Source organism: Chiloscyllium plagiosum, unplaced genomic scaffold, assembly GCF_037043375.1.
Source record: "Chiloscyllium plagiosum isolate Xiang-an unplaced genomic scaffold, Cpla_swu_hap1 HiC_scaffold_7, whole genome shotgun sequence".
NCBI lineage: Eukaryota > Metazoa > Chordata > Chondrichthyes > Orectolobiformes > Hemiscylliidae > Chiloscyllium > Chiloscyllium plagiosum.
In genome coordinates, this window is record NW_028270145.1 from 18,831,925 (window position 1) to 18,859,835 (window position 27,911).

Here is a 27,911-nt window from a genome sequence, read left to right on the forward strand (position 1 = left end):
GCTTGGTGGAGTGATCGGCAGAGTTAAAGTGTTAGGCCACAGAGTAGTGGGGTTGTTTAGTGTGTGTGTCCGAGAGATGTTCTCTGAAATGTTCCACGAGTTGGCGTCCTTTCTTCCCAGTGTAGAGGAGACCACGTCGAGAGCAATGGACACAGTAGATGACGTGTGTGGATGTACAGGTAAATCCCTGTCGGATGTGGAAGGATCCTTTGGGGCCTTGAATGGAGGTGAGGGGGGAGGTGTGGGTGCAGGTTTTGCACTTCCTGTGGTGGCAGAGGAAGGTGCCGGGAGGGGAGGGTGGGTTGGTGGGCGGCATGGACCTAACAAGGGAGTCACAGAGGGAATGGTTTCTGTGAAATGCAGATAGGGGTGAGGAGGGAAATATATCCCTGATGGTGGGGTCTATTTGTAGGTGCTGAAATGGTGGAGAATGATGCGTTGTAACCGGAGGTTGGTGAGGTAGAAGGAGAGGACTGGTGGGAGGTCTGTCCTTATTGCAATTGGTGGGGTGGAATTCAAGGGTGGAGGTCTGGGAAGTGGAGGAGATGCACTCAAGGGCATCGGCAACCATGTGGGAGGGGAAATTGCTGTCCTTGAAGAAGGAGGCTGTCTGGGATGTTTTATGTTGGAATTGGTCTGCCTGGGAGCAGATGCAGTGGAAGCGGAGGAATTGGGAATAAGGGACACCATGTTTACAGGAGGCAGGGTGAGACAAGGTGGAGTCCAGGTAGCTGTGGGAGTCGGTGGGTTTGTAGTAGATGTCCATGTTGAATTGGTCGCTGGAAATGGAGATGGAAACATCCAGGAAGGGGAAGGAGGTATTTGAGATGGTCCTGATGAACTTGAGGTCAGGGTGGAAGGTGTTAGTGAAGTTGATGAACTGTACGAGGTGGCGCCGATACAGTCATCGATATAGCGGAGGAAAAGGTGGGGAACGGTACTGGTGTAACTGAGGAAGCTGGACTGTTCCACGTACCCAACAAAGAGGCAGGAATAGCTGGGGCCCATGTGTTGCCCATGGTCTGGAGGTAGTGGGTAGATTCAAAGAAGAAATTGTTGAAGATGAGGATCAGTTCAGTTCAGCCAGGCAGTGGAAGGGTATCAGTTAAGTTTGGATCAGTTATAATTCTTAAATCTGAGATAGATAACTTTAGTTCAGTGAAGATATTAAGGGATATGGACCAAAGGTAGGTATATGGAGTTAGACCATAGAGCAGCCATGATCTTAATGAGTGGTGGAACAGGCTTGAGAGGCTGAATGGCCTACTTATGTTCCTCTGATCTAGGCCCCAGCATGGGTGATTAACCACAGAGCCTGGATCTTCAGACAGCCACCAGCATGGATAAAAGGTTGAGAAGGTCTTGTCAGGCAAATGCTGGATATCACCCCAACCTTTGCTATTTGCCCAGATTGGTGATGTAGGACTATTGTGGACCTAAATGTTTTAGCCATCATGGCACAACTGAGCCTAATTATCATGCAACTGATAACAAACAGTCTCTATGTGTGATATTTAAGTCCACGTGCATGAGACATGTTAAGCAGGTGGCAAGTCTCAAGCAGGGAAGTATGTAATGGAAACTCCAACAACATGTGGTAATGGTGAAGGAGTGCAGCTGGAGTGGTTTTAGTAGCACCTCCAGCAGCAGGTGGCAATGTTGAGGGAGGGCACTAGTCATGCAGCTAAGGCAGTAAAACACTCTGGCGGAAAGGGTGTCCTGAGGGAAGGAGGAGGTAGACTTATTTCTAAATGCAAACAATGGTTTTCTGGTTTAACTTTAATTTTCCTTCAGGTTCCTCATGACCGAATGCCAGTGGAATAAAAAATCCATGCTTCGTGACCTTTGGGCTTTCCATGTGCTGCACTGTTGGAGGTACCATCCTTTGAGTGAGATGTGGCTCTCAGGTGGATGTAGAAGATCCCATGGTATCACATCGAAGCAGCATGAGAAAGTTCACCTGATATCTTTAGTAATATTTAGCCTTAAATCGGCATCTTTGCAACAGCTTATTAGGTCAATGTCACAACATTTGTGGGAGCCTTACAACAGTGCTACATTCAAAAGTACTCCACTGGCTGTAAAATTCTTTGGAACATCCTGTGCTTGTGAAAGATGTTTTATAAAGGCGAGTATTTATTTTCTTTAAGCATTACTGTTGGTGATAATATTGAAAGAACACTTTAGCTGATTTGTTTTGACGTTCCTCCAAACATCTTTTTTATGAGGTGGTGTTACCACATTTCATTTGACTTACTGAGGTCTTCCCACATGTTATTATTTCCCTACTTCAAATACTCTTGAGTTGAAAGTAAACAATTGCAGGAAGCAGTAAAAACACAGAAAATAAAATGTCAAAAGTGAAAGCTTTTTGAAAGGGCAGCATCTACATTTCCTTAGATACTCAATCCTATGCCTTGAACATTTCATCAGTCCTACTGTAGTGAGTGGAACAAGGTCAGCCAGGTGGGCCTCATAGAATATAAGTTCCCTGATTGGGGCTGTTAATCTGCTCCATGAGGGAGCCTTGGCTGACAGTTAGAAACAGTACCGTCAGAGGTTTACACGGGGAGAATGTGCAAAATCCACACAGACAGTCATTTGATCCCAACCTCGGGTGACTGTCTATGTGGAGTTTGCACATTCTCCCTGTGTCTGTGTGGGTTTCCTCTGGGTGCTCCGGTTTCCTCCCACAATCCAAAAATGTGCAGGTTAGGTGAATTGGCCATGCTAAATTGCCCGTAGTGTTAGGTGATGGGGTAAGTGAAGGGGAATTGTTATGGGTGGGTTGCGCTTCAGTGGGTCGGTGTGAACTTGTTGGGCCGAAGGGCCTGTTTCCACACTGTAAGTAATCTAATCTAATCTAAATAGTGTTCAGAGATGTGTAGGTTAGGTACATTAGTCAGGGGGAATGTAGAGTAATAGATAGGGTAATGGCTCCGGATGGGATACTTTTCGGAGGGTTGGTATGGACTTGTTGGGGTGAAGGGCCTGTTTCCACACTGTAGCAATTCTAACAAGCAGGATGGTCAGAGGTTCTATTCACTCTGACAGCTAGCTCCGAGGAAGCCATACCAGTGTCAAGTACTACGCAGATATTAATAAAGGGTGACTTGGTGACAGGATCCTGGCCTCTGTGGAGTTGTTTCACTTCATTATTACATTGGAGGCTGAGGGGTGACCTTATAGAGGTTTCTAAAATCATGGATTTTATAATCATGGATTTTGGCATGGATAGCCAAGGTCTTTTCTCCAGGGTAACAGTGTCCAAAACTGGAGGGCATTGGTTTAAGGTGAGAGGGGAAAGATTTAAAGAGCAAATTTGGAATGTATGGAATGAGCTGCTAGAGGAAGTGATGGAGACTGGGATGCAATTGCAGCATTTAAAAGGCGTACGAATAGCAAAGGTTTTATTGGGATATGAGCCAAATGCTGGAAAATGGGACTAGATTAATTTAGGATATCTAGTCAGCATGGACAAGTTGGACAAAAGGTCCATTTCCATGCTGTACAACTTTTTGACTCTATAACTGCACATTAATGTTCTTTACGGTTCTCCTCCATCAATAAAAACTAGTCAAAAGTTTGGATATACCTGCAGTTAGCACCCATCCATGTACCCCTGTACTCTTGGCACTAAATCTCTTCTCCAGGTTGTCAAAGTTATTTTTTTGCAATGCCAGAACTTCTGGGGTTAGCATTCCCAACTCCAGTTGGAAGTATTCCTGGATATTCGAACATATGACCACCCCATTTGCCAGATGGTCAAACAGCTACCCACCACCCTCTCCAGCAGCTAGTAAATGAAATAAATTAGATGTTTTCCACCTGGTTGGTTGCAATCGTGATCCAGCGGTTATTTGTTGACTTCTGGATTCTCTGAGGTCCATCTTGAAATGTGGATGACCCTACCTGAGGACTGGTTAACTTTTGTGAAGCTGTTGCTCAACTTTTGCTTATTTTTGAGGGTAGCAAGTGTAGAACTTGCAAGGCTATGGAAGGAGAACATTGATGATTACCTATGTAGTCAACAGCATTGAAGATTAGACCAATACACCGGTGCCCACTTCTAGCATACAGCAAGTTCTATTCGTACATCATCCCTGTGCTTACACATCTACACTGGCTCCTGGCTAAGCAACAACTTGCTTTTAAAGTTCTACTTCTTTTTATGTCCCTCATGGCCTCACATGTTTTCTATGTCTGTAATCTTCTTCAAGCCCACAACCCTCTGAGGTATCTGTCCCCCTCTAATGGTGGTCTCCTGTGCATCCCCACTGGAGACCATGCTGTCTATTATTAGGGTAGCACGGTGACTCGGTGGTTAGCACTGCTATCTCACAGCGCCAGGGACCTGGGTTTGATTCCACCCTTGGGTGGTTGTCTTGTGGAGTTTGCATGTTCTCTCCGTGTCTGTGTGTGTTTCCTCCAGGTGTTCCGGTTTCCACCCACAGTCCAAAGATGTACAGGTTAGATGGATTGGCCACAATCCATAAGTGTCCAGAGATATGCATTAGCCATTGGAAATGCAGGATTACAGGGATAGGATAGGGGCTGGATCTGGATGCAGTGCTTTTTGGAGCTCAATGGGCCAAATGGCCTGCTTCCACATTGTGGGGACTCTATCAGCTGTCTTGTTCCAAGCTCTGGAATTCTGTTCCCACACCGCTCCCCCTCTCTCCCTTCCTGTAAGACATTCTCAAAAACTGATTTCTTTCACTGAGCTCTTAATAGCTGCTCATGTGAATCTGTGTCAACTTATATTTAATCGTGTTGCTGTGAAGTACTTTGGTATGTTTTACTTCATTAAAGACACTACATAATACATTCATGTTGGTGTTGTGCTTGTTGGTATTTATTCTTATTGAACACAAGAAGACAATTACCATTGTCCAGAAACAGAACTGGATTCGTCATATAAACACAATGACTACAAGAGCAAGTCAGAGGCTAGGAATACTGCAGTGAGTAACTCAGCTCCTGACTCCCCAAAACCTGTCCACCACCTACAAGGCACAAGTCAGGAATGCGATGGAATTCTCTCCACTCGTCAGGGTGAGTGCGTCTCCCACAACACTCAAGAAGCCTGACACCACACTGGATAAAGTGAGGACAGCAGATGCTGGAGATCAGAGCTGAAAATGTGTTGCTGGAAAAGCGCAGCAGGTCAGGCAGCATCCAAGGAACAGGAGAATCGGCTCATGTCCGAAACATCGATTCTCCTGCTCCTTGGATGCTGCCTGACCTGCTGCGCTTTTCCAGCACCACACTGGACAAAACAGCTCTCTAGCTTGGCTGCATATCCTCAAACATTCATGTGCTACCGGTGTTCAATAGCAGCAGTGTGTAGCATTTGCAGGATGCACGACAGCAATTTACCAAAGGTCCTTAGACAGCCCCTTCCAAACCCAAGACCATGATCTCCCTAGCAGCATTGTGGCTCTACCTACAGCACGTGGACTGCAGCTCCTCAAAAGGTGGCTCAGTACCACTTGCTCAAGGCCAACTGTGGGCAGGCAGTAAATGCTGACCTAGTCAGAGACACCCACATCCCATGAATGGAAAAGAAAATTGATTTATGATGGTGAAACAGATCCACTTTTCAATGTATTGCATAGAGTGGATGCAATAACAACATTCTTCCTCTGGAGGTCATTTATGTACCTTAACATATTTTTTCCAATTGCTTGGTGTCCAATTAAAAGCTGAAAATTGTATCTGGCTTTTGAAACTAAGCCTTAATTTAACAAATTAAGATGGGGATCGCTCAGAGGAAATTGGTTTTACGTGTATGCATTGTAACATATATGAGCAACAGTCGTTCCAGTTTTCAAGCATTTTACAATGCTTTTTGCACATTAGAATAATTGTTTTTTTCATCACAGTCTACAGAGCAAATAAAAGCTATTTAATTTTGCTCTTGGCATTGCTCCAAGCTTTGTAAATCCAGCCAGAAAAAATAAATCTTCCTATTTTTGCTTTTCAGATTTTGTGGTTCAGCATTGCTTTTGGGATGACAAGTCAAATACCATATGCACAGCAGTTTATCTTTCTGCTCACCCCTTCAGGAGGTCTTGTCTTCCTTTAGAATGGGATCCACCGGTCTCAGAAACAGCTCCTATCTTGACAAAGCCACCATTTTTCAGTATGGTGCAACTCTCCAGATCTGCTGTTTTCCCTGGAGCGTCGGAGGCTGAGGGGTGACCTTATAGAGGTTTACAAAATTATGAGGAGCATGGATAGGATAAATAGACAAAGTTTTTTCTCGGGGTGGGGGAGTCCAGAACTAGAGGGCATAGGTTTAGGGTGAGAGGGGAAAGATATAAAAGGGACCTAAGGGGCAACTTTTCCATGCAGAGGGTGGTATTTGTATGGAAAGAGCTGCCAGAGGAAATGGTGCAGACTGGTACAATTGCAGCATTTAAAAGGCATCTGGATGGGTATACGAATAGGAAGGGTTTGGAGGGTTATCGGCCGGGTGCTTGCAGGTGGGACTAGTATGGGGTTGGGATATCTGGTCGGCACCGAAGGGTCTGTTTCCGTGCTATACATCTCTATGACTCTACTCTCACACAGAATGAGATGTGGACGTGAGATCCAGTATGGAAGGTGTCGCCTCAGACTCTGCTTATCCCACCACTGGAAGCACCCATTCCCAGGAGGTATCATAGGAATGTGAGCAAGTGGAGGTGAGCTACTAGCCCCACTTCCAAAGCACAAGGAGAAACAATTCACTTTCACTGGGTCATGTTACACACTCCTGTCTGTAACATGATGAACATGCAACCACAGCAGTCAATGATATAGTTGGAGCTTCTGTCCCATTGCTGGCTTTACAGAGGGCATCTCAGTGGTTGGGCAGGTGATGTGATGGGAGAGTGTTTTGCTCCTCAACTAGCAATTCAGAGGCTACACTCTTGAGCCAAGACAAGAATTCAAATCCCACGACCACCTGGGGTAATTTGGATTTAGTTCATTAAATAAATATGGAAGTTAGATAAACAAACTCCATAGTGACCAAGAAACTATCAGATTTTTGTTCAAAAACAAAACACTCTGGTTCTCTCATGTTCCAAAACCTTTTGAAATAGTCTAACAAGCAACATTGGTATTGCAATATATTGGGGGATGGGGAATAAAATCTGACTCTGCCAATGACAGAGGAGGAGGTGCTGGATGTCTTGAAATGTATAAAAGTGGATAAATCCCCAGGACCTGATCAGGTGTACCCTAGAACTCTGTGGGAAGCTAGGGAAGTGATTGCTGGGCCTCTTGCTGAGATATTTGTATCATTGATTGTCACAGTTAAGGTGTTCAAAGATTGGAGGTTGGCTAACGTGGTGGAAAGGTGGTAAGGACAAGCCAGGGAACTGTAGACCAGTGAGCCTGACATCAGTGGTGGGCAAGTTGTTGGAGGGAATCCAGAGGGATAGGATGTACATTTATTTGGAAAGGCAAGGACTGATAAAGGATAGTCAACATCAGTTTGTGCATGGGAAACCATGACTCAGAAACTTGATTGAGTTTTTTGAAGAAGTAGTGAAGAGGATTGATGAGGGCAGAGTGGTGGATGTGATCTATATGGACTTCAGAGCTGAAAATGTGTTGCTGGAAAAGCACAGCAGGTCAGGCAGCATCCAGGGAACAGGAGAATCGACGTTTCGGGCATAAGCCCTTCTTTAGGCTTATGCCCGAAACGTCGATTCTCCTGTTCCCTGGATGCTGCCTGACCTGCTGCGCTTTTCCAGCAACACATTTTCAGCTCTGATCTCCAGCATCTGCAGACCTCACTTTCTCCTCTATATGGACTTCAGTCAGACATTCAACAAGGTTCCCCATGGGTGACTGGTCAGCAAGGTTAGATCTCATGGAATAGAGGGAGAACTAACCATTTGGATACAGAACAGGCTTGAAGGTAGAACACAGAGGGTGGTGGTGAAGGGTTGTTTTTCAGACTGGAGGCCTGTGACCAATGGAGTGCCGCAAGGATCAGTGCTGGGTCCACTGCTTCTGAACATGCAAATAAATGATTTGGATGTGAACATAAGAGATATAGTTAGTAAGTTTGCAAATAATACCAAAATTGGAGGTGTAGCAGACAGCAAAGAAGGTTACCTCAGATTACAAGGGGATCTTGATCAGATGGCCAATGGGCTGAGGAATGGCAGATGGAGTTTAATTCAGATAAATGCAGGTGCTATGTTTTGGAAAAGCAAATCAGAGCAGGACTTATACACTTAATGGCAAGGACCTAGGGAGTGTTGCTGAACAAAGAGACCTTGGAGTGCAGGTTCATTGCTCCTTGAAAGTGGAGTCCCAGGTAGATATAATAGTGAAGGCAGCGTTTGGTATGCTTTCCTTTATTGGTCAGAGCATTGAGTATAGGAGTTGGGAGGTCATATTGCGGCTGTCCAGGACATTGGTTAGGCCACTGTTGGTATATAGCATGCAATTGTGGTCTCCTTCCTATTGGAAAGATGTTGTGAAACATGAGAGGGTTCAGAAAAGATTTACAAGGATGTTGCCAGGGTTGGAGGAATTGAGCTATAGGGAGATGTTGAATAGGCTGGGGCTGTTTTCTCTGGAGCGTCAGAGGCTGAGGGGTGACCTTATCGAGGTTTATAAAATCATGAGGCGCTTGATAGGACAAGCTCCTTTTCCTGGAGTAGGGGGAGTCTAGAACTAGTGGGCATAGGTTTAGGGTGAGAGGGGAAAGATATAAGAGGGACCTAAGGAGTAATGTTTTCACAGAGGGTGGTGTGTATATGGAATGAGCTGCCAGAGGAAGTGGAGGAGCCGAGTACAATTATAGCATTTAAAAGGCATCTACATGTGTACATGAATAGGAAGGTTTAGAGGGATATGGGCCAAGTGCTTGCAAAAGGGACTAGATTAGATTAAGATACCTGGTCGACATGGACAAATTGGTCTGAAGGGTCTGTTTCCGTGCTGAACATCTCTATGACTCTATGATGTACACACTGTGTGAATGAATATCAAAACACACAGTAAATTAATATACCATTCAGCTGCTTATACAGTCAGTGTGATGCATGCCTCATATGTCCATTCAAGAATTCAATGAAAAGCCTATGATGCTACATTGAGGAGCTGGAGACTGTTGTGCTGTGATGTATTTGTATCATTATGGGGGTGTATCTTAAACTGCTGTCCCTCACAATCCACCATACAACAGGAAGAAATGCCTCATTCCTTGACATTGTAGATAAAATAAAGCAGTGGTCTTACTGTCATGATTATCGATATGTTTGTATTGTCTGTATATAATCTTATCTTCAAATGAAGAATGCACAGTATTGCTTTCCCAACCATTGTTGCCTCAATGACATTTTTGCCAGGAACAGAAGAATCAACAGGCCCTCGGTATATGTGGGTCTTGTCCTCATTTCCATCTCATTGTGTAGGAACTAAAAATAGTCGATGCTGAATGAAGAAAGTATCTGCTTTAACACTAGACTACAGAATGATGTGTTTTGTACTTTTGATGATACTTTTATTGGGGTTATGACAACAAGGTTTGCAGCACTGATATGAGATAAATGAGACCGTCTCTTCAGCGAGAGTTTGCTGAAGAGCATGTCTAGCTGGTTAACTTTATCGCTTTGTCAGCTCTATCTTGGTTGAATTGTGCCCATCTTGATCTTTTGGATGCTCCATGTTGATTCTTGTTACTGTTATCATGAATGCTGGAAACAGCAATGATGCATCTGGCTGTTCTGTGGGCTCCTCTTTGATCTGCCAAGATATCAGATTGTGCTCTTCCTGGGTTTATCTAAGTTGATTCACCTTTGCTTACATCACACTATATCAGTACACGCCAGCTCCATGTCACGACCATGGAGGGATGATGAGCAGTGTTTCCATGGACCGTGCACTATTTGAATACCTCTCGTAGAGGACTTGAGGGCAGACATGGAGAGGTTATTTTTTTGTGTGGGGAGTGTAGGACCAGAAGACTTAATCTGAGAGTAGGGAGTGACCCTTTTAAAACAGAGCTAAGGAGGAAGGGTCACTGCTCCTGAAATGTTAATTTTGATTTCTCTTCACAGACGCTGCCAGACCTGTTGAGCTTTTCCAGCAACTTCTGCTTTTGTTTCTGATTTATAGCACCTTTTGGTTTTTATAAGGAGGAATTTCCTCTCTCACATTATCTGTGGAATTCAGAGAACATAGAACAGAGAACGTTACAGCACAGTCCATGCCCTTCGACCCTCAAAGTTGTGCAAACCTGTGAAAATAATCTAATGCCCATCTAACCTACACTGTTCAATTATAATCAGTATGTATGTCCAATGCCCATTTAAATGCCCTTAACGTCGGCGAGTCTACTACTGTGGCAGGCAGGCTGTTCCACGCCCCTACTACTCTCTGAATGAAGAAACAAATCCTAATGTCTGTCTGAAATCTATCACCCCTCAATTTAAAGCTAGGTCCCATTTTTTAATCAGAGAGGGCTGTTGAGACTGGGTCGTTAAGTATTTTCAAGGTTGAGATAGACAGAGTTTAAAATCTGGAAGCAAATCACAGGTAATGGGGAGAAAGGAGCAACGTGGAGTTGAGGATTATCAGATCAGCCATGTTCTTGCTGAATATGGTGTGGTAGACTCGATGGCTAAATGGCCTACTTCTGCTGCTACACGTTATGGCCTTATGGTCTCATTTTGTTATCACTGTTGCAGAACAAAATATTTAGACATATCACGTGACCATATGGGCGATGTGTATGATTCACAGCTGCTGTGTGCAGCCCTGGTCTCGCGTTTCCCTTTCAGGCTTGAACAATAGTTTAAGGCTGGGACACCTATTAAATTAAGTTACTTCCAAGACTGGGTGAGTCAAAAATCTCCCTGCAATCTCCGTTCAGCCTTGTCGATGAAAGAAAACAGAAAAATATTACAATGGTACCTGAAATTGATGGCTTTCCCTTCAAGTTTCTTTCCACTTAGCAACACTTGGGGGAATTGAATCATCATAGTGTGGAAACAGGTCATTTGGCCCAACATGCCCACGCTGACCCTCCGAAGAGTATCCCACCAAGACCCATTCCCCTACATTTTACCCCTGACTACTCACCCCTGAACACTGTGGGCAATTTAGCATTTCAATTCACCTAACCTGCACATCTTTGGATTGTGGGAGGAAGCCGGAGCGCCTGAAGGAAACCCACACAGATACGGGAAGAATTTGACAGTCCAATGAAACTTTCATCTATTTCCAGCCAAGGTTTTGTTTTAATTGAAAACCCAAGCAGAATTGTGTATCATTCTCAAAATGGCTGGTGTTCCAATCACACCAACCCTTGCCTCCTCCAAACAGAGAGACTGCTCTGATTATATATCAAAAAGTGTGGCACTGAAAAAGTTCAACATCCGAGGAGCAGGAGAATCGATGTTTCGGGCATAAGCCCTTCATCCCTGATTCTGATCATACAGAATGGCAGAGCTAGGAATTGGACTCTGCATGGTAACTCTTGGGCAGGTGACTGAGGTGTCAGTGGGAGAGCACTTTGGGGCCAGCGACCATAATTCTATTTGTTTTAAATAGTGATGGAAAAGGATAGACCCAGGTCTAAAAGTTGAAGTTCGAAATTGGAGAAAGGCCAATTTTGATGGTATTAAGCAAGAACTTTCAAAAGCTGATTGGAAGCAGATGTTCGCAGGTAAAGGGACAGCTGGAAAATGGGAAACCTTCAGAAATGAGATAACAAGAATCCAGAGGAAGTATATTCCTGTCAGGGTGAAAGGGAAGGCTTGTAGGGATAGGGAATGCTGGATGACTAAAGAAATTGAGGGTTTGGTTAAGAAAAAGAAGGAAGCATATGTCAGGTATAGACAGGATAGATCGAGTGAATCCTTAGAAGAGTATAAAGAAAGTAAGAGTATACTTGAGGGAAATCAGGAGGGTTAAAGGTGGATAAATCCCCAGGACCTGATCAGGTGAACCCGAGAACTCTGTGGGAAGCTAGAGAAGTGATTGCTGGGCTTCTTGCTGAGATATTTGTATCATCGATAGTCACAGGTGAGGTGCAGGAAGACTGAAGGTTGGCAAATGTGGTGCCACTGTTTAAGAAGGGCAGTAAAGAGAAGCCAGGGACATATAGACCGGTGAGCCTGACCTCAGTGGTTGGCAAGTTGTTGGAGGGAATCCTGAGGGACAGGATGTACATGTATTTAGAAAGGCAAGAACTGATTTGGGATAGTCAACATGGCTTTGTGCATGGGAAATCATGTCTCACCAACTTGATTGAGTTTTTTGAAGAAGTTACAAAGAAGATTGATGAGGGCAGAGCAATAGATGTGATCTATATGGACTTCAGTAAGGCGTTCGACAAGGTTCCCCATGGAAGACTGATTAGCAAAGTTAGATCTCATGGAATACAGGGAGAACTAGCCATTTGGATACAGAATTGGCTCAAAGGTAGAAGACAGAGGGTGGTGATGGTGGGTTGTTTTTCAGACTGGAGGCCTGTGACCAGTGGAGTGCCACAAGGATCGGTGCTGGGCCCTCTACTTTTTGTCATTTACATAAATGCTTTCGATTCGAGCATCAGAGGTACAGTTAGTAAGTTTGCAGATGACATCAAAATTGGAGGTGTAGTGGACAGCGAAGAGGGTTACCTCAGATTACAACAGGATCTGGACCAGATGGGCCAATGGGCTGAGAAGTGGCAGATGGAGTTTAATTTAGATAAATGTGAGGTGCTGCGTTTTGGGAAAGCAAATCTTAGCAGGACTTATACACTTATTGGTAAGGTCCTAGGGAGTGTTGCTGAACAAAGAGACCTTGGAGAGCAGGTCCATAGCTCCTTGAAAGTGGAGTCGCAGGTAGATAGGATAGTGAAGAAGGCGTTTGGTATGCTTTCCTTTATTGGTCGGAGTATTGAGTACAGGAGTTGGGAGGTCATGTTGCGGCTGTACAGGACATTGGATAGGCCATTGTTGGAATATTGCGTGCAATTCTGGTCTCCTTCCTATTGGAAAGATGTTGTGAAACTTGAAAGTGTTCAGAAAAGATTTACAAGAATGTTGCCAGAGTTGGAGGATCTGAGCTACAGGGAGAGGCTGAACAGGCTGGGGCTGTTTTCCCTGGAGCGTCGGAGGCTGAGGGGTGACCTTATAAAAGTTTACAAAATTATGAGGGGCATGGATAGTGTAAATAGGCAGTCGATTGGGGAAGGGATGGTGGCTTGGTCAAGTCAGGTGACAAATCCTCACAATGCCCTCCTCTACCACTCAAAGTGTGAAGCCCAGAGGCCATTACTCCCTCAACTGCATGCTGAAGGACAATTTCCAGCAGGAATAGTAAGGTTATCCAGAGGGTAGGAGCTGATTTTTCTTTTCATTCTTTCATGGGGTCTCAGTGTCATTGGCTAGACCGGCATTTTCCCCGTCCCTAGTTGCCTTTAAGAAGGTGACAGTGAGTTGCTGTGATCCATTTAATTTGGGTGCACAGCCACAGTCCTATTAGGGAGCAAATTCCATGAATTTGACCAAGTGGCAGTGAAGGAAGAGCGATATATTTTCAAGTCAGGATGGTGAGCAGCTTGAATGACAATGTGCTGGTGGTGGTATTCCCATGTACCTGCTGCCCTTGTCCTTCTGGATATCAAAGGCCACAAGTTTAGAGGTTGTTGTCAAAGAAGCCTCGAAGAGTTACTGGAGTGCACATTGGTTCCGGTGTATGTGAGCTGGGAGAGAGGAGTGATTGTTTAATGTGGTGGATGCAGTGCCAATCAAGCAGACTACTTTGTCCTGTCTGGTGCCATGTCTCTTGAGTATCGCTGGAGCTGCACTTATCCTATAGAATCATAGAATCCCTAAAGTGTGGAAGCAGGCCATTTTGCCCAGAGTCCACACTGACCCGCTGAAGATTATCTCAGCCAGACCCACTCGTCTACCCTATCTCTACAAGGCTTCATATCCCCATTGTTAATCCACCTAACCTGCACATCCCTGGATACTATAGGCAATTTAGCATGGCCAATCCACCTGACCTGCACATCTTTGGACTGTGGGAGGAAACTGGAGCACCCGGAGGAAACCCACATAGACACAGGGAGAATGTGCAAACTCCACACAGACAGTCGCTTGAAAGTGGAATCGAACCTGGGTCCCTGGCACTGTGAGGCAGCAGTGTTAACCCCTGAGCTGCCGTGCCAGCCCAGGTAAGTTATTTCGGGTGAAGGGAAGGCTCTGAAGGAATAACTCTTGACAGTCAATTGGATATGTGGAGGGAAGGAGAGGCTCATCGAGTGGGTGTTACAGTTGGAGGGTGGTTGGTGTGGAGGAGGAAGCCTACAACAGATGAAGCACTACGATCCATTGTGAAGCCTGAAGGATACGTCCTGAATCTCACCCGGGACGATATTAAGTCACTGTTTCTGACCTCTTATCAACATTCTTCCAGCGTGGCTCATTGCCTTGGAAGAGTTACATGATCTGCAAATTTAAAATCTGATCTTGCTGCCTTCTTTGGTACCTGTCTAAAACAGAAGATTAGAGAACCACTGCTTAATGGCTGTCTGGGGAATTGCAGGAAGTAAGCACCAATGCTAACCGTCCACCAAACCAGTTACTGCCAGATCAGGTAGCAACAAAATTGAGCATGAAAGTCACATGCACTTAAAGTTTAAGCAATTGCAGTATAGAGCAAATAAAAATGGTATTGGAAGACTACAGATTAAAGGAGGGAAACCATTTGTGAGGATTTTGAGAGACAAAGTCCTCAAAGGGAACTCTTGGAATTTCCAGGCTAAGGGAAGGCAGGATCAGGGAACCGAGTTATGCAAAACAAAAACCGAAAGGACCGCAGATGCTGGAAATGTGTAAGAGAAACAAGAAATTGCCGGAAAAGCCAAAAGGGTCTGGTGGCATCTGTGGAGAGAGATCAGGGTTAATATTTTGGGTCCAGTGACCTTTCCTCTGAACAGAGTCATACAGGTTGCTCCTGGCTACTCTTCTGCTCCAGCTACAGAAGAGGCAAGCAGCAGCCTTAGAATCACATTGTAGATAAAAGGCAAGTTTCTTTCCTTTACAAAGAGCTGTTTATCGAAGATTCATCCTTCAGTACTGCCAGTTATCCAGGCGTACTTTGAACTTATACCTTGAATTTTATTTTACTCTATAACACCTTTGGTAGGTTGTTTCAAATACTTATTAATGTTTTGTGTGAAAATATTGTTTCCAATGAACCTTTTTGAGTTTTGTTTTCAATAAATTAATTTCACCCATCCATAGCACTCACCCAACTTAATAAATTGAAGTAATGTTCTTGCTTCATTTGATCCATACCATTTAATATTGCATTTATTTTAATGCCCCTTAATATCTGTGAATCTCTGTACCCGATGTCAATTCTCAAATGAGGTGCGGAAATCTAATGGGGGAGACAAATTAGCCAGTGGAGGATGTCTGTTAAAAAAATTGAAGTAAAATAGAGTGGGTAGTGATGATGTACAAGGATATTTTATCTTGTGTTTTAGGTGACATTGTGTGAAGATCGCAGGATGATTAACTTTGTATTGCTCCCACCCACTCTCTCTCACAGCTTTTGCTGTGAAAATAACTGTTAGCTTAGCCTGTGGGGAAACATCATAATCAAATCAAACCAAACAATCCCAATGAATGATAACAATCAGAGCACAAAGGCAGGAATCGTCCATCAGAGACACAGAAGAGCATTAAGCAGGTCATTACAAATGTTATGAAGAGCGATTTGCACATTGCAATGTATTTTGGTGATAATCACTTATTAACAGTAGGTTCAACAGCACTCACACAAGCATCATATTCATGATAGATCCCATTAAGTATTTCAGTCTACTACTTTCAGCTAGAAGTGGATTTGGATTTCATAAAATCCTAAGTCCAATTAAGTAAACTTCCATCTGTTCAACAGAAACTGATAACATAATTACTTTTCCCTGTTTCTAACTACTTTAGAAACATTGGTTCATGGTTCTATCCAGCCTGGGTGCTTTCTTCATACTGAAATTGTACGGTGCTCTGAAATTATTCAGGTATTTCACATAGCTCAGCACGTGGTCTTTCCTCCCACACCCTCATTCCACTTTATTCACTTATTGTCTATCTCTGTGTAGCTGAGTAACTTGCCAGGTCTCAGGGCCTTGTTAAGAGTGAACCACGTTGCTGTACTTCTACAGTTACATTTAGCTCAGAACAGGTAAGGCAGCATCCAAGGAACAGGAGAATCGACGTTTCGGGCATAAGCCCTTCTTCAGGAATCGTCGATTCTCCTGTTCCTTGGATGCTGCCTGACCTGCTGCGCTTTTCCAGCAACACATTTTCAGCTCTGATCTCCAGCATCTGCAGTCCTCACTTTCTCCTCAGAACAGGTAAGGACTACTTTGTATAAAGGGAGAGTGTGAGTGAACAAGATGGCATTCTGAGATGTGCAGTAGTTGTGCGGCAGCTATTTCTGATAATAATTTTCTTTATTGCTGATTTATTTAATTAACTGGACTTAAAGTCCCAAATGTTGGTATTTGATCTCACATTTCTGGATTATTATTCCAGGCCAGTGGAATACTAGCTCAGGATCACTGATCACTGACCATGAGAGATGAAAGACAAAGTGGAGAATTGCAGAACAACAACAACATACATCTATCTACAACCATTGGTGTTGTAAAACATTGCAGCGAGCTTCACAAGAGCAAAATGAAACAAGATTGGGATTGGAGCGGATAGCTCTGAAAGGTGGTGCAACCAATGTAATAAAGATCCTATGGGTGTGTGCACCCAGTGTCTATTTAAAGGATTCTTAAAGCTTGTTTGAAAATGCAAAACAAAATGGGTTTGATGAAGAGGTTGTGAACAAGTCTGCTCACATTGTGGCCTTGCCTGGTATTGAGAAGGTGTGGTGTTTAAAGCTCTGTAATTGCTACTTTCCCTAGTCTTGTTTAAATCAAATACTGCTACCTGCATACTGAGGCTGCTTACTCCTTACATTAAGTAAAACACTTCAACCCCTTCTGTACTTAACTATCCTTTACAGACATCTGCACATAATAGCTATTAAATATAACTCTGCTATGTGGTGCCAAAGACTACTCATACAAAATTGGTATCTTCTCTCACTGACATTACAGTCATGTCCTCAGTTCCATTATCATGTTTACATGAATCTCACCACGTCACATCCAAAGCCCAGTTTCCCTCTACTTAGTTTCTATTATTCCAGTATTGGAATATTTCTATTTATTTATGTGCCTTATGTAATCATTAACATCATTATTAACTTTGTTATTACCGTTATCACTGTCTTCACCATGTCAGGAGGAACAGCCACAGCTCCCACAAAATCTCTCACTAGACATTTCAGTCCAGTTCACTCCTGTCCAACACTGACATGACGCTGTTGTGCCATGTCTGGAATAGTTGCACCACTTTGTACACTATCTCATGGGAATATCTGTTCCCCCATCCTATAGTGATTAAAACCAGTCTTACTTCTTGGCTTCAGTCACAGCAATACTTTCTGTACCTTCTGAAAGTCTCTTCAGGTATTCTGGCAACATAAGATCTTGGTGTATCTGTTTCTGTGGTGACCGTGACCTTTAACACTTTTGTGCCTTAACCAGACTTTTCTGTCTTGGCTTTAAGGTTGACAGAGTTCTTGTCCTCTATCTAGATCTCAGCTGTTTTATTCTGAGACTCTTCTCTAGTTGTTTTACCTTCTCATGGTCTTGAGAGTTTAAGTTTATCTTACGGTTCTGTTTTTAAGATATGACATCTGCTTTTAACCTCCTTCCCATCAACAATTCTGCTGCCAAATACCCAATTATTCGATGCTTTTGCTCTGTAGTTGGGTTGAGTTAATTCCCGGTCTGGATGCTTAGCTATCACCGACTTTACAGAATTGGCTACTCTTTCAGCCTCTCCGCGTGGTTGATGCTGCCTCCAAAGTGAAGTTGCTGAAATACTCACTCTTTTGGGAAATAACGTACTACAAAGATCCTTTGCAACACACTGATCACTGAGTCTGCTTTTGTTGAATGACGGGCGGCACGGTGGACAGTGGTTAGCACTGCTGCCTCACAGCGCCAGAGACCCCGGTTCAATTCCTGCCTCAGGCAAGTGTTTGCGTGGGGTTTGCACATTCTCCCCGTGTCTGTGTGGGTTTCCTCTGGGTGCTCCGGTTTCCTCCCACAGTCCAAAATGTGCAGGTTAGGTGAATTGGCCATGCTAAATTGCCTGTAGTGTTAGGTGAAGGGGTAAATGTAGGGGAATGGGTCTGGGTGGGTTGCTCTTTGGAGGGTCGATGTGGACTTGTTGGGCCGAAGAGCCTGTTTCCACACTGCAAGTAATCTAATCTCGCCACCTCAATTCATCTTTAATAAGATTCAACACGAACTCCCTCTAAAATCAAACAGATCTATTGCTAGCCTTTCCCCATGGTCTTTCCAGAAATCCTGATGAGATCAATAGCCCTATACTGTAGGTAATTGGCTGTGTATAGTGCCCATTTGGCATAGTGAAATCCTGTCTGTTCTCTGAAATGCCTGACCACTGACCGAATGCTGTTGCCCTGCATTTTGTGAGAGTGTCTGTAGGATTTCTCTTCACATTGGCTTTGGCATAACCATTCTATGGTCGTGCATCAATAAATCTTCCAATAATGTCAATTGTATGTTTTCTGATCATGGTACTTTTTCAGCTCATGTCCTGGTGAACTGTACTCAGGCTACCCTTGCAGAAAACGTTGTCTCACTTTAGTGCACTCAGATTTTTGAGCTTTACAAATTTGTTCCCCTTCCCTTCCAGAATTCTAAACATTGACCTTTGAAAATCTGTCCTCAGTTTCTGGTGAAGTATAGTTTATAAATGAAGAAAAATGCAATACTTCTACAAGAGTGAGTTCTCTTTTTTTTCTGTTTGATCCACTGCTGTCCTTAAGAGTGTATCTGTGGTTACTTATGCCTTGCCTGAAGCATAGACAATATCTTGAGGGATTCTGTTAAGCCTAAGGTTATGCTCTAAACCTACTTTATCTGTTTTTAACTACCCCGCGCTCTCCCAATTAACAGTTCTGTTGACAAGTGCCATTATTTAATGGTCTTGCTTTGCAACTGAGTAGAGCTAACTTCCACTCAGCCTAACCTAGAATCTTTGTTAATGTCAAGGCATTTCTTTCAATCCCAATAACTGTACACCACCCTCTCCCACAGGGAAGTTTGGATCTGGCCCAGTCCAGTCTGGGAGTTCAGGTCTGGTCTGGTCTAGTGATGGGGGTGGGGTTTGGGAAACTGGGCTCGTTCCATTGGCAGGGATGGCTCAAGTATGATCAGTTTTATGGATTTAATAGACTAACTTTTTCTGAGTAACCATTTTACCTAATTTCATTGACTTAAATTGAGATAGTTGGATGGTTTCAAACATAGAGCAATTGCCCAGTGGAATCTTCAATTTCCCAGACAGATCCTTTTGAGTCTGCTATGATGGGGAGTACATGAAACCTCCACACTTAACTTCTACCTACATTGGAATAATGGCTGTCAGGCCAGTGGAAAATCTGGAAACACATATTGAGGGAAGCATTGTTCAGTGTCAATTTGATTCTAGAGTGTGATGGGCTTTGTTAAACTCCAGTTGCATCTTGGGAATGTCTTTACTGTGATGCCAAGAATTTACTCAGGGTGACTCTTGATTGGCCACTGTGCCTTTAGCCTGTGGTGTTCCTGCCAATTTCCTGTCATAGTTAAGGTCACTAAGATCTCTCATATATTAGAGTTGAACTTTTTCTGCAACCTTCTCTGTAGCTATAACACTTTATTCTGCAATCTGTTCTATTACCCTGATGTGTATATGCAAAGGATGATTTGTCTGGATAGCACGCAGTACAATACTTTTCACTGTATCTCAGTACATGTGGCAATAACAAATCAAATCAAATCAATTAAGAGAGATCGACAGGAAACCTTTGGGGCTTAGTTTGCAGTATTTATGGAGAATGTTTAAAAGAAAACTAAATTGGATGAAAATTGTTGCAATGGTTAAATAGGGAGGTCAGAATAGGCCATCCTGAAATATAAAGTGAAACAAGTTTAAAATAAATGTAGATTACATGCGTTTTTACCTGAACTATTTTCAACCAATTATTCTCCGGTTTTAGTGTGAAATCAGAACTTGAATTACATAGATTCACGCTGATATTGCTGTCATGTTTTACCACCTAATATGATCTGAAGGAATGCATGAGATTTAAACTAATAAAGGAACAGATAACTAATATGTAAATTGAGACTGAATAGGGGGAGAATTGTTCGCATAAATATGGCGAGCTATTAATCAGGGAGTGATTAATAGGTGAAACAATTCCACAGGTGCTGTGGTGATTTGGTGATTTTTAAAAAGAACATTCAATTCTGTGTAAGCGGGATGTGTATTTTCGGAGTGCAGATAACTGATGTAAAGTGTGGACTTAGATTCTGTTTAAGTACAATTGTCTTCAGGTCATAGAGTCATTGAGATGTATACCATGGAAACAGACCCTTTGGTCCAACCTGTCCATGCTGACCAGATATCCCAACTCAATCTAATCCCACCTGCCAGCACTTGGCCCATATCCCTCCAAACCCTTCCAATTCATATACCCATCCAAATGCCTTTTAAATGTTGCAATTGTACCAGCCTCCACCACTTCCTCTGGGAGCTCATTCCATACGCGTACCACCCTCTGTGTGAAAAAGTTGCCCCTTAGGTCTCTTTTATATCTTTCCCCTCTCACCCTAAACCTATGCCCTCTATTTCTGAACTCCCCAGCCACAGGGAAAAAACTTTGTCTATTTACCCTATCCATGTCCCTCATTTTATAAACCTCTCAGCCTCCAATGCTCCAGAGAAAACAGCCCCAGCCTGTTCAGCCTCTCCCTATAGCTCAAATCCTCCAACCCTGGCAACATCCTTGTAAATCTTTCCTGAATCCTTTCAAGTTTCGCAACATCTTTCCGATAGGATGAAGACCAGAATTGCACACAATATTCCAACATTGGCCTAACCAATGTCCTGCACAGCCGCAACACGACCTCCCAACTCTTGTACACAACACTCTGACCAATAAAGGAAAGCATACCAAATGCCGTCTTCACTATCCTATCTACCTGCAACTCCACTTTCAAGGAGTTATGAACCTGCACTCCAAGGTCTCTTTGTTCAGCAACACTTCCTAGGACCTTACCATTAAGTGTATAAGTCCTGCTAAGATTTGCTTTCCCAAAATGCAGCACCTCACATTTATCTGAATTAAACTCCATCTGCCACTTCTTAGCCCATTGGCCCATCTGGTCAAGATCCTGTTGTAATTTGAGGTAACTCTCTTCGCTGTCCACTACATCTCTAATCTTGGTGTCATCTGCAAACTTACTAACTGTACCTTTTATGCTTGCATCCAAAGCATTTATGTAAATGGCGAAAAGTAGAGGGCCCAGCACCGATCCTTGTGGCACTCCACTGGTCACAGGCCTCTAGTCTGAAAAACAACCCTCCACCACCACCCTCTGTCTTCTACCTTTCAGCCAGTTCTGTATCCAAATGGCTAGTTCTCCCTGTATTCCGTGAGACCTAACCTTGCTAATCAGTCTCCCACGGGGAACCTTGTCGAACGCCTTACTGAAGTCCATATAGATCACATCTATTGCTCTGCCCTCATCAATCCTCTTTGTTACCTTCTCAAAAAACTCAATCAAGTCTGTGAGACATGATTTCCCACGCACAAAGCCATGTTGACTATCCCTAATCAGTCCTTGCCTTTCCAAATACATGTACATCCCATCCCTCAGGATTCCCACCAACAACATGCCCACCACCAACGTCAGGCTCACTGGTCTATAGTTCCCTGGCTTGTCCTTACCACCCTTCTTAAACAGTGGCACCACGTTAGCCAACCTCCAGTCTTCCGGCACTTCACTGTGACTATCAATGATATAAATATCTCAGCAAGAAGCCCAGCAATCACTTCTCTAGCTTCCCACAAGAGTTGTAGGGTATACCTGATCCAGCACTTCCTCCTCTGTAATTTGGACATTTTGCAAAGTGTCACCATCTATTTCCCTACAGTCTATATCTTCCATATCCTTTACCAGAGTAAATAATGATACAACAGACTCATTTAGTATTTCCCCCATTTTCTGCAGCTCCACACAAAGGCTGCCTTGCTGATCTTTGAGGGGCCCTATTTTCTCCCTAGTTACCCTCTTGTCCTTAATATATTTGTAAAAAGCCTTTGGATTCTCCTGAATTCTATTTGCCAAAGCTATCTCTTGTCCCCTTTCTGCCCTCCTGATTTCCCTCTTAAATATACTCCTCCTGCCTTTATACTCTTCTAAGGATTCACTCGATCTATCCTGTCTATACCTGACATATGCTTCTTTCTTTTTCTTAACCAAACCTTCAATTTCTTTAGTCATCCAGCATTCCCTATACCTACCAGCCTTTCCTTTCACCCTAACAGGTGATAACGTTCTGTATTCTATCCCATTGTTTAAACAGTATGATGTGAATCCAGTCCTCTATTTTCCAGCACCAGTAGAGCTGACAGACTGACGAAGGGCTTTTGCCAGAAATGTCGATCTTCCTGCTCCTCGGATGCTGCCTGACCAGGTTTGCTTTTCCAGCACCACTCTAATCTAGAGTCTGGTTTCCAGCATCTGCAGTCCTCACTTTTGCCTAGACTGTGTACAAAGCCCACTCAATGTCATCATTAACACAACACAGCTCCACCCCCCAACCCTATCCTTCCAACCAATGCTATTGAAAAGGGCAATGTCTCTGGGCTAGAGTGCCAGATGTATAGTAATCCGATTTACTGCAGAATGTGGACTGTCACTTTGAGTATTCAAGTTCCACCATTTATCCAACTTGGGATGAATCTCAGGGTGAGTCTCACCCAGTCGAATGGTATAGGCCCTGCTCACAAAGACAGCAGAGAAATGAGGCAAATCAAGTGGGATCACTCTGTTGAACTCTGATTGGTTGTCATTGCATTGACCTCAATTCACTGTTAAGTAGAAAGAAGCCAAAGTTCCTTTCCTTAGAACAATGCAGCATATTTATTTAACAAAGGTAGAGGGACAGTGAGCATTGAGGAGGCCAGGAGGCTGCAGAAGGATATGGACAGGTTGGGAGAGTGGGCAAAGAATTAGCAGATGGAATACAACATGGGAAGGTATGAGGTCTGCACTTTGGTGTGTTAGAGGCATGGACTATTTTCTACATGGGGAAAAAATTCAGAAGTCAGAAATGCAAAGAGACTTGTCGTTCTAATCCCAGGATCCCCTCAAATTAAACTTGCAGGTTGAGTTAGTTGTTAGGAAGGTAAATGCAATGATGGCATTTAGATTGCGAGGACTTGAATATAAAAGCAGGGACGTACTTCTGAGAATCTATAAGGCTCTGGTCAGACCACATTTGGAGTATTGTGTGCAGTTTTGGGCCCCATATCTCAGGAAAGATGTATTGGTCCTGGAGTCTGTTCAGAGGATGTTCACAGGAATGGTCCCAGAATGGAAAGCTTAACATAAGAGCAACATTTGAGGACTCTGGGTTTATATTCGATGGAGTTGAGAAGGATGAAGGGGGATCTAATTGAAACATACAGAATACTGAATAGCCTGGACAGAGAGGATGTTGGGAAGATGTTTCCTTTGGTATGAGAGACTACGACTCGAGGGCATAGTCCTAGAATAAAGGCAAGACCTTTTAGAACAGAGTTAAGTAGAAACATCTTCAGGCAAAGAGTGGTGAATCTATGGAATTCATTGTCACAGATGGCTCTGGAGGCCAAGTCGTTGAGTACATGTAAGACTGAAATTGGTAGACTCTTGAGTATCAAGAAGATCAAGGTTTACAGAGAGAAAGCGGGAGAATGGGACTGAGAAACTTATCAGCCATGATTGAATGATGGAGCAGACCTAATGACCTAATTTCTGCTCCTATGTCTTATGGTCTAAAATGAAGGAAAGCTATTGTTGTGAAATAATGTGCTTTGTGTGAGAGTTTGGAAGATAGAACACAGCATTTGTAAAGTCTGAGCTCATTAATAATGGCAGCCATGCCCCTCACAGAGGGTTCTGAATGCATAATGCTCCCTGCCTTCCTCACCAACTGATAATGTAGGAAATGTTTGAACTAAAGACTGGGAGGACTCAGTCATCTGATTTACATTGGTGTTCAAATCCAGTTCAAAGCATTGTAATGGAAACCACCTGATTAATAGTGTGCTCTACATGGAATTGGTTAAGTCAAGTAGACACGTGGACATAAAACTGCACTAGTTTCAGCACAAATAGGCTCCAGACTGACCCAGAGAATCACATTGTGGGACATGGCGGTGTAGCAGGTTATTAAAATGATGGCACAATAATCAGAGAGAATATAATGCATCTTGACACTTTTCGCACTTCGTACTTGACTTGGGAACCCTTGATGTTGACTCGTGGCTACATCAATTGTTGATTAGTGAGAGGTACCTCCAACTATGCCCCAACATATCTCACCTAACAAGGAGATTTCATTCAGATATACTGAGACAATACTGGTCCTTGCCTTTTTAAGATAAGAATTTAATTCAAATGGATACCCATCCCCTGTAACACTAATAGTAACCTTTCAGCTTTCAACCTGTTATAAATAGAGCACAGACCACATCCTTGAAATGTATAACAATCGCTCGTCAGTGTGTTTTCAAATTATGTGAACCCTCTCCTTCAATTATTCACTCAAACATTCTGTGACCTTTCTGCTGGAGTGAAAAAGAAAAGGTGTCATCATTCATCCCTTGCCCACTGTTTCATGAACCACCGCTTCCTAAAATGATACCTTCAGATGTTACTGAGCAATTTGTGTTGAGATGTAAAGTAGCGGTTGTCAATTTTTAAAATTGTGTAGATGGCAGCATGTTTGAATCTTTTATCTGATAAATTGAACTGCGTGAAGTTTTGAAGAGAATGTTGAACAGGTTTGTTAGTTGACACTGATTTTAAAGTGTTTGCTGGCTATGGACTCTCCCAGAGAAATGGCTACAATGCTATTTCTTGATATACTTGCAGTGACAGGGTTTCATATTTTGGCATATAAATTGTGCCTGTCCAAAGATAGGTCACATTCTAGCTGGTCAAATCTAGTCTTACCATGGTTATTGACATAAGTCTATCCAAAATAAACAAAATCAGAACTTAAACTACAATAGGCCAGATTCTAGATTAGATTGATGCTGGAAAAGCACAGCAGGTCAGGCAGCATTCGAGGAGCAGGAAAATTGATGTTTTGGGCAAAAGCCTTTCATCAGCCCATTCCTCGGATGCTGCCTGACCAGCTGTGCTTTTCCAGCACCAATCTAATCTGGAGTCTGGTTTCCAGCATCTGCAGTCCTCACTTTTGCCAGATTGTCCTGTGAAGGTATGATTGACAATGTATGTATCTTGCCATCTTGCCTAGCGATCTCACACTGCTCAGCAGTTCCACATTAGACCTGGGTGCTTGGGTTAGACTAGCAGCAATTAAAACTGGGAATCAGGAAGAGCTGATGTGGTAGGCACTTCCATCACCGTAAATCCATGGGTCATTTGCGGGAATCAGTGATGCCGCATTTTTTTCATCTTTTCTCATATCCAGAAGGATTTTCGTGAATGGGTTTTTTTTAAACCAACACCACCAGTGTTACTTCACATCTTAATCCACCACCACGAAATCACTTGCCTTTCCAGTTAATAACCAATTTATATGCAAAGCCCTTCAAGGGCAATTCATGGAAACAAAAGGTTAGGTTAAAGGCAGCTCCTTTTCTTTTTTATTACCTTATTTTTCCTAATCACCTTTGTCAGGAATTTATTACACACTGGACAGCACGGTGGCTCAGTGGTTAGCACTGCTGCCTCACAGCACCAGAAACCCAGGTTCGATTCCAGCCTCGGGCAACTGTCTGTGTGGAGTTTACACATTCTCTCTGTGTCTGCATGGATTTCGACTGGGTGCTCCAGTTTCCTCCCACAGTCCAAAGATGTGCAGATTTGGTGAATTGGCCGTACTAAATTGCCCATTGTGTTTAGGGATGGCACATTAGGTGAGGTACATTAGTCAGGGGAAATGTAGAGTAATATGGTAGGGGAATGGGTCTAGATGGAATACTCTTTGGAGGGTTGCTTTGGACTTGATGGGCCGAAGGGCCTGTTTCCACTATGATTCTACCTCTAGGGCAGACCTGGGCATTTTATGGCCCGCGGGCCATATCCGGCCCTTTCATCGTTCCTGTCCGGCCCGCATGAGGTCAATCTTAAATTGGAACATAAATGAAAAAGTATTTACCCCATGCACGCAATACAACTGTGTTGCTTTTGTTTTGAAAAGGATGCTTTTTTTATTTACATATGGATGCACATGTGTGTGTATGTGTGCGTGCATGAACAGCTAAAAGTGCTGCTTGCTGGCTAGCTCTCAAAATGTCAGCTCACGCCAAGTCAAGTTATTAGATTAGATTAGATTACATTACATTACAGTGTGGAAACAGGCCCTTCAGCCCAACAAGTCCACACCGACCCGCCAAAGTGTAACCAACCCATACCCCTACATATACCCCTTACCTAACACTATGGGCAGTTTAGCATGGCCAATTCACCTGACCTGCACATCTTTGGACTGTGGGAGGAAACCAGAGCACCCGGAGGAAACCCACGCAGACACGGGGAGAACGTGCAAACTCCACACAGTCAGTTACCTGAGGCGGGAATATCCCACAAAATTGCCAGAAACAGTAAACCATTTTCTAATGGAGAGTTTATTAAGAAGTGCTTGTTGGAATCTGCAGAACTAATATGCCCGGAGAAAAAGGAGGCATTTGAGAATGTGCCCCTCTTCCGACGCACTGTAACGAGAAGAATTGGGAACGTCGCGAGAAATCTGGAGCTTCAGCTGCAGCACAGAGCGGTCAGCTTTCAATTATTTCCTTGGCTTTGGATGAGATCTGCAACGCACATGACACAACCCAGCTACTCATCTTCATACGTGGGATAACTACGGACTTTAAAATCACGGAGGAGCTGGCAGCCATACAGTCAATGAAAGGGAATGGCATTCCACAGCTTTCAGGTGCAGACTGGATTGCAGACCTTGGTTTTGCTGTTGATGTGACTGCACTTATGCATGAACTAAATGTGAAACTGCAGTGCAAGGGCCTTTTTGTGCATGAAATGTACAACTTGTTGAAGGCTTTTATGAGAAAGTTGCAGCTTCTCTCAAGCCAAATGGAGGACAACATTCTCACCCACTTGCCAACACTGAAGGAAGCCACACCTTCAGCTGATCACCTCCACAGGTACTCATCTATGTTAGAAGCCCTGCATGGTGAATTTTCAAGGCGATTTCAAGACTTTAAAACAGTTGAGAATGAAATGCACATGATTTTTTCCCCATTTACATGCAATGTGGAGAATGCACCTAGTGATGTTCAGCTTGAACTCATTGAGCTGCAGTCTGACACACTTCTGGCAGAGTACTTTAGGTTAGTCTCACTGCTTGATTTTTACTCTTCCCTCAAAGAGGACAACTTTCCACACATGAGGAGGCATGCTCGGAAGATTCTAGTCGTCTTTGCATCTACCTATATATGCGAACAGACATTCTCAGTGATGAAGTTCAACAAATCCAAATACAGATCCTCTATCACTGATGATCACCTCTCAGCTGTCCTTCGCAAATCCACCTCAGACATTCAACCAGACTTCAGTGCACTTGTTCAAGCTCAAAACAGACTGGGTTTTCCTCACTGAACAAGTAAAATCAACTGAAAAAACATCAAAAGCACTTATTGCTTTTTGTATAGAGTTTGTTGTTTGTAATACTGAACAATAATGAAACAACTTTTCATTATTGGTTTGT